Source organism: Hemiscyllium ocellatum, chromosome 17 (assembly GCF_020745735.1).
Source record: "Hemiscyllium ocellatum isolate sHemOce1 chromosome 17, sHemOce1.pat.X.cur, whole genome shotgun sequence".
Lineage (NCBI taxonomy): Eukaryota > Metazoa > Chordata > Chondrichthyes > Orectolobiformes > Hemiscylliidae > Hemiscyllium > Hemiscyllium ocellatum.
Window position 1 is genome coordinate 43,883,640 of NC_083417.1, and position 15,858 is coordinate 43,899,497.

A 15,858-nucleotide genomic window follows, 5' to 3' on the forward strand; every position below is an offset into this window, starting at 1 on the left:
ATCAAAAGTTATTGTGGAAAATAAAAGCACATGGTGTACAGGGTGACATATTGACATCGATAGAAAATTGCTTGGCAAAAAACCGACAGTACAAATGAATGGGACTTAGCCTGATTGTCACAAGTGGAGCCGCACAGGGGTCTGTACAGAGGCCTTAACTTATTACAATTTACATCAATGATTTCGATGAGGGGAGAGAAAGTATAGTAACTAAACTCACAGTAGACACTAAGATAGGTAGGAAAGTACATTTTGAAGAAGACATAAAATTATAGAATTTTACAGTACAGAAGAAGGCCATTCAACCCACCTTGTCTGTACCAGCTCATGAAAGAACTACCCAGTTAGTCCCATTTTCCAGCCCCATCTCCACAGCTCTCTAAATTCATCACTTTCAAATACATATCCAGATCTCTTTTGAAACCTTTGTGTGGAATCTGCCTCTACCACTCTCCCAGCCTATGCATTCCAAATCCTAACAACTCTCTGAGTAAAGAAGTCTCTCTTCATCTCATTCCTCACTTTCTTGTTCTAAATCTTGAAATTGTGACCCTAGTTAGTGACATATTAACTAGTGGAAACAAAAATATCCTTCTTTACTTTGAACACCTCAAAAAGGTCTTAATCTTCTCTGATCCAAGAAAAACAAACCCAATTTCTCTGATCTTGCCATTTATCAGCAATCTGTCATTCCAATTAATCTCCTTTGAGCTCTATCTAGGACTTTAACATCCTTCAGGAAATAAGGTGCCCAGAAATGAACAGAATACTCCAAATCTGGTCTGACAATGATTTGTAGTGGTGTAGCATAGGGTATAGGTTTTTATGCCCTATGTCTCTATTTATAAACCCAAGAATCCTGTAAGCCTCCTTAACACTTGTTTCAACTTGCCTGGATAAATGGATAATAGAATAATGGATGTGAACCCTGAGTTCCCTCTGCTCCTGTACTCTCCTCATATTTATACCATTGAGCTTTTATTGTCTCTCTGTGTTTCTTCTACCAAAATGCATTACCTCATATTTCTGTACATTCAAATTCACCTGCCATGTACCTGACCCCTTAGGCCAACTTATTAATGTTCTTCTGAAGTTGCTCAGCATCATCCTCACAATTCATTATTCTTTCTTGCTTAGTATCATCTTATTGTCATGAAATTTGAAGGTTTTGCCATCAACAGCCATCTTCAGGTTGTGTACATAAATCAAAAACAGCAAGGGTCCCACCATCAATCCCTGAAGAACACTATTTTCAACCTGACTCTTAACCTGAGAAATGCCCATTTTTAGCCACCTTCTGTCTCCCATCTTTTAGCCAACTTCTAATCCATGCTGCCAAAGACCCATCAATATCAATCATTTCTTATTTGCTAACAAATCTGCTATGTGGCTTTCTGAGAGTTTAAATATACAACATCCATAGCATTTCCCTCATTCAATGCCTGTGTCACCTTGTCAAAGAACTGAATTAAATTCGTGAGACATACCTGTCCTTGTTTACCCAATCCTGTATTATGGCTTCCATTAGATTTCCCTCTATTGATGTCAAGCTGACAGGTATGTAATTTCATGAGTTATCATTTGCCCCTTTTTTGAACTACGATGTCACATTTGCAATCTTGTATTCAGACAGGCCTGGAAAATTCCTGACAATGTTTCCATGATTTGCTCCTTTAACTCTCTCAGCAATCTGGGATGTATCCCATCTGGGCCTGGTGGCTTCTCTACCTGGAGTGCTGCCAGCCTTTTTAGCACCTCTTCATTATTTATTACTATATTGCTCAATTATTCAACACCCACATTTTCAACGTGGTCACCATCTTCTAATTTGGTAAATTTAGAAGCAAATTCCTGCAAGTCTTCTAGGCTATATCATTGTGTTGTTGGTTCCCACATGAACCACAACCATTAGTTATTCACCTTCCTTTTCCAGAAGTTTAACCAGCTATTTAATTATATCCCAAACCCTTGCACCCAAGAGCCAACCAACCATACAGGACTCAAGCTCCTGGCTGAAAATTATACTTCCCTCGTACTTTTGAGTAACCCACTACTTCTACCTTTTTAATCTGCCTACCAGTCTCTCTCTCTTTTCCCAGCATAGCCTTGGGTACCATGATGCTGTGGTAAAGAGATTATAGATGGTCATTGATAGAGTTTTGTCCATTCAACCTATCATAGAAACAGAGAGTCCTACAGCATGGATACATATCCTTTGGCCACAACTGGTCCATGCTGACCAAAATGTCCATTCATGCTAACCCCATTTTCATGCATTTGTCCAATATCCTTTCCATTTGTTTTCATCCATGTGCTTTTCCAAATGCCTTTTTAATGTTTTTAATGTACCTGACTCAACAACTTCCACTGGCAGCTCATTCCATATGCTTACCACCCTCTATGAAAAAAAAAGTTATCCCTCAGGTTCCCATTTATTCTTTCCCCTCTAACCTTAAATTGGTGCCCTCTAGTCCTTGATTCTCCAAACCTGGGAAAAAGACTGAGTGCATTCACTCTATCTATGCCTCTCATGAGCTTACACACATCTATAAGCTCCAACACTCTAAAGATAAAAGTCCTAGCTAGTCCAACCTCTCCCTACAACTCAGACCATTGAGTCCAGGCAACATCCTTGCAGATTTCTTCTGCACTCTTCCCCGTTTAGTAGCATCCTTCCTATAACAAGATGACCAAAACTGAACACAGTACTCCAAGTGCAGCCTCATCAACGTCCTTACAACTGCAACCTAACTTTCAACTTCTATACTCAGTGCCCTGACTGATGAAGGCCAGTGTGCCAAAAACCTTCTTCACTGCCCTGTCTACCTGTGACTCCACTTTCTGTGAATTGTGAACCTGAACTCCAAGATCCATCTGTTTCAATACAGTGCTTAAGCCTGTACCATTCACTACAAAACTCCTACTTTGGTTTGACTTTTCTAAATGCAAGACCTCACACTTATCAATATTAAACTCCATTTACTATTTCTCAGCCCACTTCCCCAGCTGATCAAGGTCCTGCAGCGATTTCTGATAACCTTTCTCACTGTCCACACGGAAGTATAATATGGGAAGCTGTGAAGTTTGTAATTTAGCAGGTTTGTAATGAAAAAGTGGAGAAATACTCCGAGAATGACTGCAGAATTCTAAGGTGTAGAGGGATTTAGATGTTCTGTTGCATCATTCACCTAAGGTTAGGACATAGGTACATTACATATTTAAGAAGACTAAGGGAATGTTATCCTTTATTACAAGAGGAGTTGAACATAAAATTAAGGATGTCATGCTTCAAGTATACAGGACACTGGTGAGATCATATCTTGAATATGTTTGATCTCCTTACATAAGGAAGGATGTAAATTCATTGTTGGTTCAAAGGAAGATTACTAGAATGAGCGGATTGTTTCATTTGCATAAGCTGGACAGAATGGTCTTGTTTCCACTGAGCTTATAAGAATGAGGGGTGATTTGATTGAAGTGTACATGATTTTGAGTGACTTAGATAAGATGGATGTGGAAAGGATGTTTCCCCTTACAGTGAGCTAGGGTGTACTCGTTTAAAAAAAAGGTGTTGTCCTTTCAGGACAGACTTAAGAAAGATATATTTCTCTCAGAACATTGTGCAACATTGGAACTCTCTGCCTCAGCAGCTGGTGGGGTACAGTCATTTTTCAAGGCAATGGTGGAAGGACATTTTTAGGCATGGTAATCAGGAATTATCAGGTATAGATGAGAATATGGAATGCAAAACAAACACAGATCAGCATGGTCTTATTGATTGGCAAAGCATGGTCTACTTCTCCTATTTCATCTGTTTAAATGTTCATTCTGTCGTATACCTACATGAATGCACAACTAATAGTTTGGAGTTCAGTCTCTGAATGTGTGCACATGAAATCGTCATCTGCATAAAACAATTCAACAACCGAGTTTGGGGTGGTCTTGATTCTGGACTGGAGGCAACACTTATTTAAAAAGTTTGCGTTTGTCATGCTGAGAAGCTCTATTCTAGTAGGCGACTTCAGGATAATGTAAACCGAAGGAGTAGGGAAGCTGGGAATCAGAAACAAGACAGAAATTTCTGGAGAAAACCAGCAGGTTTGGCAGCATCCATGGAGAGAAAACAGAGTTGAAGTTTTGGGTCAAATGACCCTTCTCCAGAAATTGTGAACCTTTTGAAAAAGGCTTACTGAACCTGAAACATTAACTCTGCTTACCGTCCATAGAGACTGCCAGGCCTGTTGAGTTTCACCAGCAATACCTGATTTTGTTGGAGGCTTCAGAGATATGGGATGGAGCGTTGTTGCAAGGAAGATGGAGACGAATGTTGGTGTGAGGACACAGCCTGCCTGAGCCTAGTTTGGGGTCAGTGGTGGATCCTGTTGGTGAGAATCATGGCTTGTGCACCATCATACAGGAGGAAGGACGGATAGGTTTCCTTTGACAAAAGTATTTACATTTCTTAGTAATCCTCTGTTGGCACTGAAGAATTGTAAATGCAGCAGATCCATGATCAGTACCACTTCTCGCAAAGTAATTTTATTGAGGGTATCTGAAACAGACATTGCCTTTCTATTTACTTCTTAAGGGGACAGTTTCAGGTGGCCACCTGTAAGGTCAATTTTATCAATGTGGCAGTGCTCATGAGATATACACAGATCAGGCAGGGCTGCTACATCCTGATATAGGTCTTCATTATTCTCTCCTTTCTGCCTGGAATTGTGCATTTCAAGGGCTAATTTCTACCACGGTGTAACAAAACAAAGTTTTATAAAGATCACTGCTTCTAACACTGAGAATGATAGCTATTCCAAACATTTGTCCACTTCATAATGAATAAGAATAGGAATTAAAGAAAGATTGCATTAAAGTGCCAACAGATCCTGGCAGTCTTTGACAGTTTCCCAGATGAGTTGGGTGTGACGACTTAAAATATTTAATCTAGTGATTATTCTGAATATCTGAAGTGTTTATAATGTGCAGATGCTACAAGACAAAGAGGCACTGCCCCTCATCTGGAAACCAGGTCTCACTAAAATTTCTAAGTTCTGTATCCTGGAAATGCCTTCGGTTACTGAAAAAGGCGAGTTTTAAAGGACATTTATCTTCCCTTATGCCCTTCTTTTATAAGCTGTCAGTCCGATGCATAACGTTCACACTAGAATCCATTTCATACCAAAAAATGTACTCAGGTTTTGGGTTAAATAAAGCAAACAGATAGCAATACATACCGAAACAAGTGACTGATTTGCTAATAGATTCCTGTACCTCCTGTTAAAACACATCATGTGAAGAGAGGAATTTTAACAATGAATTCCAAGTATTGTGGGAGTCTAAATCAAAGCAGACTACTTGTTACTTCAGCAGGACTTGTGTACTGATGCTAACCATCAGTTAAATATGAAACAATGTTAACTTCTTCCCTTAACAGTGTTGACAAATTCAAAGTTAAAAATCACACAACACCAGGTTATAGTCCAACAGGTTTAATTGGAAGCACACTAGCTTTCGGAGCGACACTCCTTCATCAGGTGATAGTGGAGGACTCGATCGTAACACAGAATTTATAGCAAAAATTTGCAGTGTGATGTAACTGAAATTATACATTCAAAAATTGATTGTCCGTTAAGCCTTTCATCTGTTAGAATACAGTGATAGTTTCACTTCTTTCATGTGTAAATCACAAAACCCTTTTTTTAAAGTTGCATTCTCGGGTTAGCTGTTAACAATGGTGATAGCTAGACAATATGTTGAAGGTGTTAGCCTCCTGTATTCTCTGTCTATGACCTGATGTTTAGATTGATTCCAATCTAAAAAGTGAGATAACAGAGTTTTACATAAATTCATGCAGTTTTTGAGCTCAGAGTTCTACATGAACGTATGCAGTTTTTCAGCAAAGTGCAATGTAACTCTGCAAGGTACAAATTCACCCCACAAAATATATGTGTGCATGTGGGTCTTTGTCTGTGTGTCTGTCTGGGGTGGGGGTTGTGAGCGTGAGAAAGTGTGTGTGTGTGTAGTGAGTGCAGAGTGTCTTAAGTCTGTGAGGAGGTGCATGTGCGAGTGTGGGAGCGTGTGTGTCAGGATCTCCAACCAACATTGTACACCAGGTACATTGATGACGTTTTCTTCCTCTGGATCCATGGCGAGGAGTCACTGATGAAACTACACAGTGACATCAACAAGTTTCATCTACCATCAAACTCACCATGGACTACTCTCGACTGTCTGTCTCATTCTTGGACACATGCGTCTCCATCAAGGACGGACACCTCAGCACCACACTCTACCGCAAACCCACAAACAACCTCACAATGCTACATTTCTCCAGCTTCCACCCAAAACATATTAAAACAGCCATTCCCTATGGACAAGCCCTACTCATACACCGGATCTGCTCGGATGAGGAGGAATGTGATGGACACCTGGATGTATTCAAGAACGGGGTACGATGCTCAACTCATCGACCTCCAGTTCCGACGTGCCACAGCAAGGAACCATAATGACCTCCTCAGGAGACAGACACGTGCTGCAACTGACAGGGTACCCTTCGTTGTTCAGTACTTTCCAGGGGCTGAAAAATTACACCATGTTCTTCGTGACCTGCAACACATTATCAATGAGGATGAGCACCTCACCAAGACCTTCTCCACAGCTCCACTACTTGACTTTAAACAACCGCCAAACCTCAAACAGATCATTGTTCATAGCAAACTGCCCGGCTCTCAGGACAATTCCATACAACCCTGTCACGGTGGACGCTGCAAGACGTGTCAGATTGTGGACATAGATACCACTATTACGCGTGGGGACACCTCCCACCTTGTACATGGCAGGTACTCATGTGACTCAGCCAACGTTGTCTATCTTATACGTTGCAGGCAAGGATGCCTGGAGGCATGGTACATTGGGGAAACCGAGCAAAGGCTACGACAACGGATGAATGGGCAGCGTACAGGAATCAACAGACAGGAGGGTTCCCTCCCAGTTGGGGAACACTTCAGTGGTCCAGGACATTCAGCCTCGGTCCTTCGGGTGACCATCCTCCAAGGTGGACTTCAGGACAGGCAGCAAAGAAAGTGGCCGAGCAGGGGCTGATAGCTAAGTTCGGTACCCATAGGGAGGGCCTCAACCGGGACCTTGGGTTCATGTCACATTACAGGTAATCACCATTGCACTACACACACACAGATATTCCTACACATACACACACACACACACACACACACATTCTCACATACACATGGACACAGGTACACACAGACACCCACACACCCGTATAGACACACACACTCCCACACTCACACATGCGCCCCCTCACAGATTTAAGACACTCTGCACTCACTACACACACACTTTCTCACACTCACAACCTCCACCCCAGACAGACACACACACACACACACACAGACAGACAAAGACCCACATGCACACGCATATTTTGTGGGGTGAATTTGTACTTGCAGAGTTACATTGCACTTTGCTGAAAAACTGCATACACTCATGTAGAACTCTGAGCTCAAAAACTGCAGGAATTTATGTAAAACTCTGTTATCTCACTTTTTAGATTAGAATCAATCTAAACATCAGGTCATAGACAGAGAATACAGGAGGCTAACACCTTCAACATATTGTCTAGCTATCACCATTGTTAACAGCTAACCCGAGAATGCAACTTTAAAATAAAAGGGTTTTGTGATTTACACATGAAGGAAGTGCAACTATCACTGTATTCTAACAGATGAAAGGCTTAACAGACAATCAATTTTTCAATGTATAATTTCAGTTACATCACACTGCAAATTTTTGCTATAAATTCTGTGTTACGATTGAGCCCTCCATTATCACCTGATGAAGGAGCGTCGCTCCAAAAGCTAGTGTGCTTCCAATTAAACCTGTTGGACTATAACCTGGTATTGTGTGATTTTTAACTTTGTACACCCCAGTCCAACACCGGCATCTCCAAATCATGACAAATTCAAACACTGTTAGATTCTCAGCTACTGAGAATAGACCTGACTAGTAATCAAAATCTTCAAAGTTTCAGCAACTCACAAATGTCTGAAAAAATTAGACCTTTTTTCCCATTGCAGATGTAGATTTTCCTGGATCTAAGCCTGAAATTATTGTGTTCATCTATAAACCCACGAACAGAACCTCAAAGAAAATACCTTTCCACTTTGTTTCTCCTGTAAGTATTGAACAATTATATCATTGAGAACCACACGTCTGAGGGAGCGCTGCACTATCAAATATGCCACCTTTTTGATGATGTGTTGAACCAAAACTCTGTTTTCTCAGGTGAATATAAAAGATTCCATAACGCAATTTTAAAGATAAGAGTAAGACAATGTTACCTGTTATCCTGACCAATGGTGATCGCTCATTAGAGATCATTCAAATATAACAGGCTATTATCATAGTCATAGAGTCATAGAGATGTACAGCAGGGAAACAGACCCTTCAGTCCAACCTGTCAATGCCAATCAGATATCTCAACCCAATCTAGTCCCACCTGCCAGCACCTGACCCATATCCCTCCAAACCCTTCCTATTCATATACCCATCCAAATGCCTCTTAAATGTTGCAATTGTACCAGCCTCCACCATTTCCTCTGGCAGCTCATTCCATACACATACCATCCTCTGCGTGAAAAAGTTGCCCCTTAGATCTCTTTTGTATCTTTCCCCTCTCACCCTAAACCTAATCCCTCTAATTCTGGACTCCAGACCCCAGGGAAAAGACTTTGTCTATTTATCCTATCCATGCCCCTCATAATTTTGTAAACCTCTATAAAGGTCACCCCTCAGGACCTGATCAGATGTACCCGAGAACTCTGGGAAGCTAGAGAAGTGATTGCTGGGCCTCTTGCTGAGATATTTGTATCATCGATAGTCACATTTGAGGTGCCGAAAGATTGGAGGTTGGCAAACATGGTGCCACTATTTAAGAAGGGTGGTAAAGACAAGCCAGGGCACTATAGACCAATGAGCCTGACCTCAGTGGTGGGCAAGTTGTTGGAGGGAATCCTAAGGGACAGGATGTAGATGTATTTGGAAAGGCAAGGACTGATTAGGGATAGTCAACATGACTTTGTGCGTGGGAAATCATGTATCACAAACTTGATTGAGTTTTTTGAAGAATTAACAAAGAAGATTGATGAGGGCAGAGGAGTAGATGTGATCTATATGGACTTCAGTAAGGCGTTTGACAAAGTTCCCCATGGGAGACTGATTAGCAAGGTTAGATCTCACGGAATACAGGGAGAGCTAGCCATTTGGATATAGAACTGGCTCAAAGGTAGAAGACAGAGGGTGGTGGTGGAGGGTTGTTTTTCAGACTGGAGGCCTGTGACCAATGGAGTGCCACAATGATCGGTGCTGGGTCCTCTACTTTTTGTCATTTACATAAATGATTTGGATGTGAGCATAAGAGGTACAGTTAGTAAGTTTGCAGATGACACCAAAATTGGAGGTGTAGTGGACAGCGAAGAGGGTTACCTCAGATTACAACAGGATCTGGACAAATAGGCTGAGAAGTGGCAGATGGAGTTTAATTCAGATAAATGCGAGGTGCTGCATTTTGGGAAAGCACATCTTAGCAGGACTCATACACTTAATGGTAAGATCCTAGGGAATGTTGCTGAACAAAGAGACCTTGGAGTGCAAGTTCACAACTCCTTGAAAGTGGAGTCGCAGGTAGATAGGATAGTGAAGAAGGCATTTGGTATGCTTTCCTTTATTGGTCAGAGTATTGAGTACAGGAGTTGGGAGGTCATGCTGCGGCTGTACAGGACATTGGTTAGGCCACTGTTGGAATATTGCGTGCAATTCTCATCTTCTTCCTATCGGCTACTATGTTGGGTTTAATGTCCCTGCTTTTCAATTGTGACTATGGCTTGGATTTTCCCATTGTTTGGATTTGTTATTTCCAAGGAGTTTCTTTGAGGGTTCCAGTCATGGCCCATTGCATTTTTTACGCTATCTCCTGCCACTCACAATATTAATTATGTTTTCAAGCTCCATGGTGCCTTTCTCATTCAATCACTTGGCAGCAGAGATGGAAGTGCACACTGTAGACAGGACTGTGCACTGTTCACTCTGTCGGTGCCATATTTAAACCCTAGCTGTTAGTGCTCCAAACACTGCAAGCCAAAAATTGCCTATCATAGCCCATTGCTCTACCAGTTTTGTGAAAGGACCCTGCTTCTAAGAAAGAGACCTGGAGATGCTGGTGGACAGGGTGGTGTAGAGAAAAGCCACCTTCTTTCCAGTTGCTCATCAAAGGATGTCACAACGCAAGTCTTAGCCAGCCTGGACCCGCATAGTATCTTGGGCAGTTGCTACTTCACTCACCAAGAGAAATGCACAGCAGGCTGTCCAGAGGATTAATGATCTTCTGGGCTCCACAAGGGTAAGTGTTGTTTCCACTTCCTCACAATCTCTGTAACTCTGCTACTGTGAAGTAACGTCACCCGGTCCACAATTCTCACCATTACATTGAGCAGCTCCCACTGGCTGGCTCTCACAACTCCCATCCTTCAAAGCTATGAACCCTTCCTGCCCTCTGCGCTTCCTACTCACTCACTCAGAACAACTCTGCACCTCTGCTGCTCATGCAGCACCATTAGTGGTTCTTCCATCCACTTCCCTTTCACTTAATCCTTCTTTTTGTCTTGTTGCAGGAGAAACTGGCTTATCAAGATGGACAGTGATATGGCTGACATTCAGGAAAAGATTCTTGAGATGACTGGAAAGGATAATGAGTGCTCACATTGGGATAACAAGATCTGCAGATTAACGCTGCCTGGTGAGCTTCATTGGGAAGTGCTGCTCTCTCCTAGGACCATCCTTTATTCCACAGATTCTCAAGTTGCTATCCCAATTGCACAGCTAATGGCCTTTTCTTTCACAGGTACAGCAGCACTCACACAGCCTCCACCCATAAAGGACCAGCTGCCTCCAGTAGCTCCTGCACCACCTCGCAGGAAGAGACTACAGATCCCTCGTAGGATGCACTGACAAAGCTATCCCAGTCACCCTCTGCCAGCTCAGACACTTTCACCTTGGTGGATACTTTGCTGGATCAGCAGCACGAACTGGTGAGCACATCTTTGACGTGTACTCACAGGAGGTGGAGGAAGAAATGTTCCAGGTCTCTGCACAGGGCACGCACATAGAGGACTGCTACCAGAGACCAGGCAGTTGGAGAAAGTCAACCATTACTGATTTTATACAAGTGCACAAATAGGCAGAGCAGCAACAAGTAAGTGTGTCGGAGGGTCTCAGTCAACTGCATCAAAGGGCAGAGGAGTCCACTAACTTGACCAGTACAGTCCTGGCTCCAGTTTGTGTGTGTCTGGCTGTCTCCCTGGCCAGCTTAGTGCATGCCATGTGGAGCCAGGACCAGCAAAATGCTCAGCAGCTGCCAGAATTGAATAGAGCCCTGCACCTGTCACTGCTGTTCAACATCAGCAGCAAGATGAGATGGGGCTGTGAGGGACCCCAACGTCATCTGAGGCTCCTCAAGCAGGCACCCAGATAGAGGAAGGACCCCCAGAAGTCTCCTCTCGGAAGTGCTAGGCCTTCTGTCTCTACCCTACATGTGACCTCCAATGATGTAGAATTGCAGCGCAGTTGAGCGAGCTTAAACCAAGACTAGATACAGTCAGCATGCCTGGGCCCTCAAGCCACAAATGACCTTATGGTCATTCACTGAAATCTTCCAGTATGACAGGCTCCATGACAGAACCTGCTCCCTCCACCCCAGCTGCAGGCCATAGGGCAGCACCTAGATGCAGTGAGAGGGCAAGAAAAGGGCACAGAAGAGGCACATAATTGTAAATATGCTTCCATATCTGTAAATATATATGTGCGCTTTCCATCAGCATATGTCTAATCAATTGCCATTTCAGTTATGTATGTAGGACCTAGTTATGTGGCTACTCTATCAGAATTTAGTAGCCTCTTGATACATCCTAAGGAGGATTGAAGTTATATTGTGAAGGCATTGCTTGTCTCTGAGAAGCATCCTGGATAGCAGAATAGATTTCCAGGATCCTTCAAGTTTTACATTCAGAGTGGTCTCAGTGATCTCCTCAATCATCTGAATACCCTGTAACAGGCCCTTGCCACACTCCTATTCCACATTTATGGCTGCCTTGTATATGTGACTATGTGATCATTGATCAGAGCACGCTTCTCTCGAAGCAAAGGCTCATTCTACCGACGTGCTTAACGACAGGTTTGCACTCTTTCAAGGGTAGCTGATGACTAAGCTCAATAACCATCCAAGTTTGGTTTCACAGTGTACACCCCCACCCCCACAGTCCACTCTGCCCCACTGTGAATGTGTTAGCAGCCACTTTTCTTCCTTATTATGCAGTTGAAGTTTGGTCAAAGATGGTACATTATCCATTTCTCTTCCTGTTGTGATTGTGTTCTAAGTTCCAAGTTCTGTGTTCTAACCAAGAATCCTCCCCTATTCTCCACAAACCCTATTGTATATTTTCCATGTCTGCCCTGTCAGGTCCGAGGGTCCCAATGTTCCCAGCTAACTGTTTTATTTAGCAGTCAATCTCAATTTGTTTACTCAGTCCTTGGCTTAGCACATTATCACTATCCACTGCCCATCCATTGAAGCCAGGGCAGTCGTGAGCTCCCCACTCAAACCCCCCACCATAATTCCATGTCCTCTTATTGCTTGTACCTGATCCCAGTCTTTTAGTTGGAGTTGCCCCTTTCACTGTCTTTCCCTCAGCATCAAAGTATGATAAAGTCCATCCCCAGACTTGTTTCTCCCACTTTCCACTACATTGTATGGACTGGCCTCTGATAGACCCTGTTTACATTTACTGCTCAAGACCCCAAGTACTGACCATGGCTCACACAGCGTGACTGACTTGTGTTGATAATCTTAAGTGAGCTGGCCCAGACCCCACATTGATATCTCCACAGCTCCCTTACTGATTTATCTATGATCCCCATACTAATTGCACTTGACCTACAGCACTGACCATAGCCTAATCCTCTGATAGACAGACCTTGATCACACCAAACAGCTGACTGATTGTAGGCCACCCCCAGCACTGAGACTGGGCAATCTCCTTGACTGGATTAGAGTGGTGCTGGAAAAGCACAGCAGGTCAGGCAGCATCCGAGGAGCAGGAAAATTGACATTTCGGGCAAAAGCCCTTCATCAATCCTTGACTGACTGTGGTGCATGTACTGATTGACTCTGGTCTCCATTGACTTGACTAAAAATTACCCCCCTTAGACTTTCATACATGGTCATTTGATGGAAGAACTTGTGGTGCATTTGTCATGTAAACTGCTGGCCCATGCTGTAGGCATGACATTGATTTAGCCATCCAGCAACACATTGACCCCTTGATATTCAGTGTTAGCAGCCATGACAAGCTGCCTCACTATCTCTACACTAAAAAGTGAGTCAAGCTAGTGTTCTTGTGGACCCATAAGTTCTCATTGAAGTGACAATGCATTTAAAGACAAGGCAAGCCAGGGATGCTGTATCTAACTAAGCAAAAAATGAGTGAGCTCTAAATAAAAACAAAATTAGAGCAATGATATGCATTCTGCGCAGTTATTTGAGGTGGATGTCTGGATTGCTGTGTGCAGAGCAAACTTCCAGGGACAGTTCAATGTAAGGTAGTACCATGATCCCAGGTGTGGCAGTGAATTGCTGAAGTGTGTGATGAATTAGTTTGAGATTTGCCACAACAATGTGGTGAGCTGGGATTTTGTTAATGTCGATTTCTGTGGATGACAAGTGGAGGTGGTCACTGCCTATGGAGTGTGCCATAAGGTGTTGGGGAATGGACCTTAAGATGGAGGCCGAGAGAAGCAAGTAATGAGCTGTCTATACAAGGTAACCGCTCTGAGTTTCAAATCAGGGAGTGTGCTGTCTAGTTTATGGCCAGTATATGGGAGATTCCCATGAAGCGAGATTAGCTGATAATCAGAAGCAAATTCATGGAAAGAAGATGCTCGCCACTTAGTCATGGGATTTGTGTCTCATTCTGTTAAAGGTAAGGAAGATACTACTTGTTTGAACTCTTGTCCTAGTTCAAAGAGATCAGTTTTAAAAAGGATAATAAGTGTGGTCATAGAATCCCTATAGTGTGGAAACAAGCCATTTGGCCCAACAAGCCCACACCAACTCTCCAAAGAGTAACCCACCCAGACCCATTTCCTTATCCTATTACTCTACATTTCCTCTGACTAATGCACCTAACCCACCCACTCCTGAACACTATGGGAAATGGCCAATTCATCTAACCTGAACATCTTTGGACTGTGGGTGGAAACCAGAGCACCCGGAGAAAGCCCACTCAGACATGGGGAGAATGTGCAAACTTCACACAGCCAGTCACCTGAGGCTGGAATTGAACCCTAGTCCCGTGAGGCAGCAGTGTTAACCATTGAGCCACTGTGCTTCCCCAAATGGATTGGTCATTGAATACAGTGTATCCTCAGGTCACATGAAGAGAAGGTATAAGAAAGAGGTACATCTTTTCAAACAGACTTTACACTTATTAATCTACCATAATATTTAGTGAGTAAAGTGTTCATTAAAGAGGGTATTCAGCATTGGATATTGATTATACAAGATAAATAAAGTGTACCATGAAAGCTTTGATGGGCTTTTTGAAGTTACAAATTCCGTTTGTCATTATTATTAAGATGCTCTTATCATCTCATGAAGTATGATTATCTACTAAGCACAGACAGAGGAACATGGGGTCCCATTCATAACTGGGCCTCAGTGCAAGGCTCAATTTCAACCAGTTTCATGATGAGACATCAAGTGATTGAGAAATGCCTTCAAGCCAAATCTGGAAAATTGCAAGACTGAACACTGCAACACACCAATTATTGGCTACAATTCAGTATAATTGGACAAAGTAAACTGGTGGTAGAGTGTCTCAGTCTGTGAAGATTAGCTCCCAATGCTGAGTTCACATACTTTAGCCAGGTTATAGAAAGCACCAAACAGAGGCACGGCACTGTCATTGGTTGGGACAACTCAGAAAACAAGTCAACACTGAGTGATCTCTTTTGGACACCTTCTGGGCTATAGAGTAATTCGCTGAAGCCTGGTTGCTGAGTTGCTTTCTGTAATCTCAGTTTGTGATGTGAAGTTAAAAGGAAAGATAACTAAAACATACCTGCAGCCTTCAAGATGGCTTATTGCTTCAGGCATAAACCCAGTGGTTGGGGATTGCCTTGGAAGAGACCTAAGTATGAAAACCAGCCAAAGGAAATAAAAACAATAATCTGGTTTGTGATATGAAGCTGAAGACATCTGTTTATTCAATTATTTGTATACTTGTAGAACAATAATTCATTCATGTGCCAAATGACATTTTACAGCATGCCAGCTAACAAATGGGAATAATTATTGGAGCCTAAAGAGTGGATGTTGACTTTAACAAGAATAAACACTTTAGAAGCTCATTTCTCTTAAAACTAACTATAGAATTTGCCCCTAGATGGTGAATGAGTTGAGAAAACTACTGTTACGTTCTGGTCTTCTGCCTAGTTTTGGAATATCGGCAAACTTTATCAGATCGGATCATGCCAAAAAGATTTTATCTAATCACACATGGGAGACCATTTTAATATAACAATCAAAGTTGAGCTTTGTAGTGAAAATCTATTTGGAGAAGAAACGTTTGCAGATGTTTAAAGAATTAAGAGCAAAATTGTTCTTGATTCATTTAAAATGCTGATTTTTCATTGTTTACTTGGCACAGCAGTAGGACTGTTTCACGCCAGCTATCAATAGAAACATTTATAGCATCAGAAGAACAACTGCAGCTTCATTAGTAACATGAC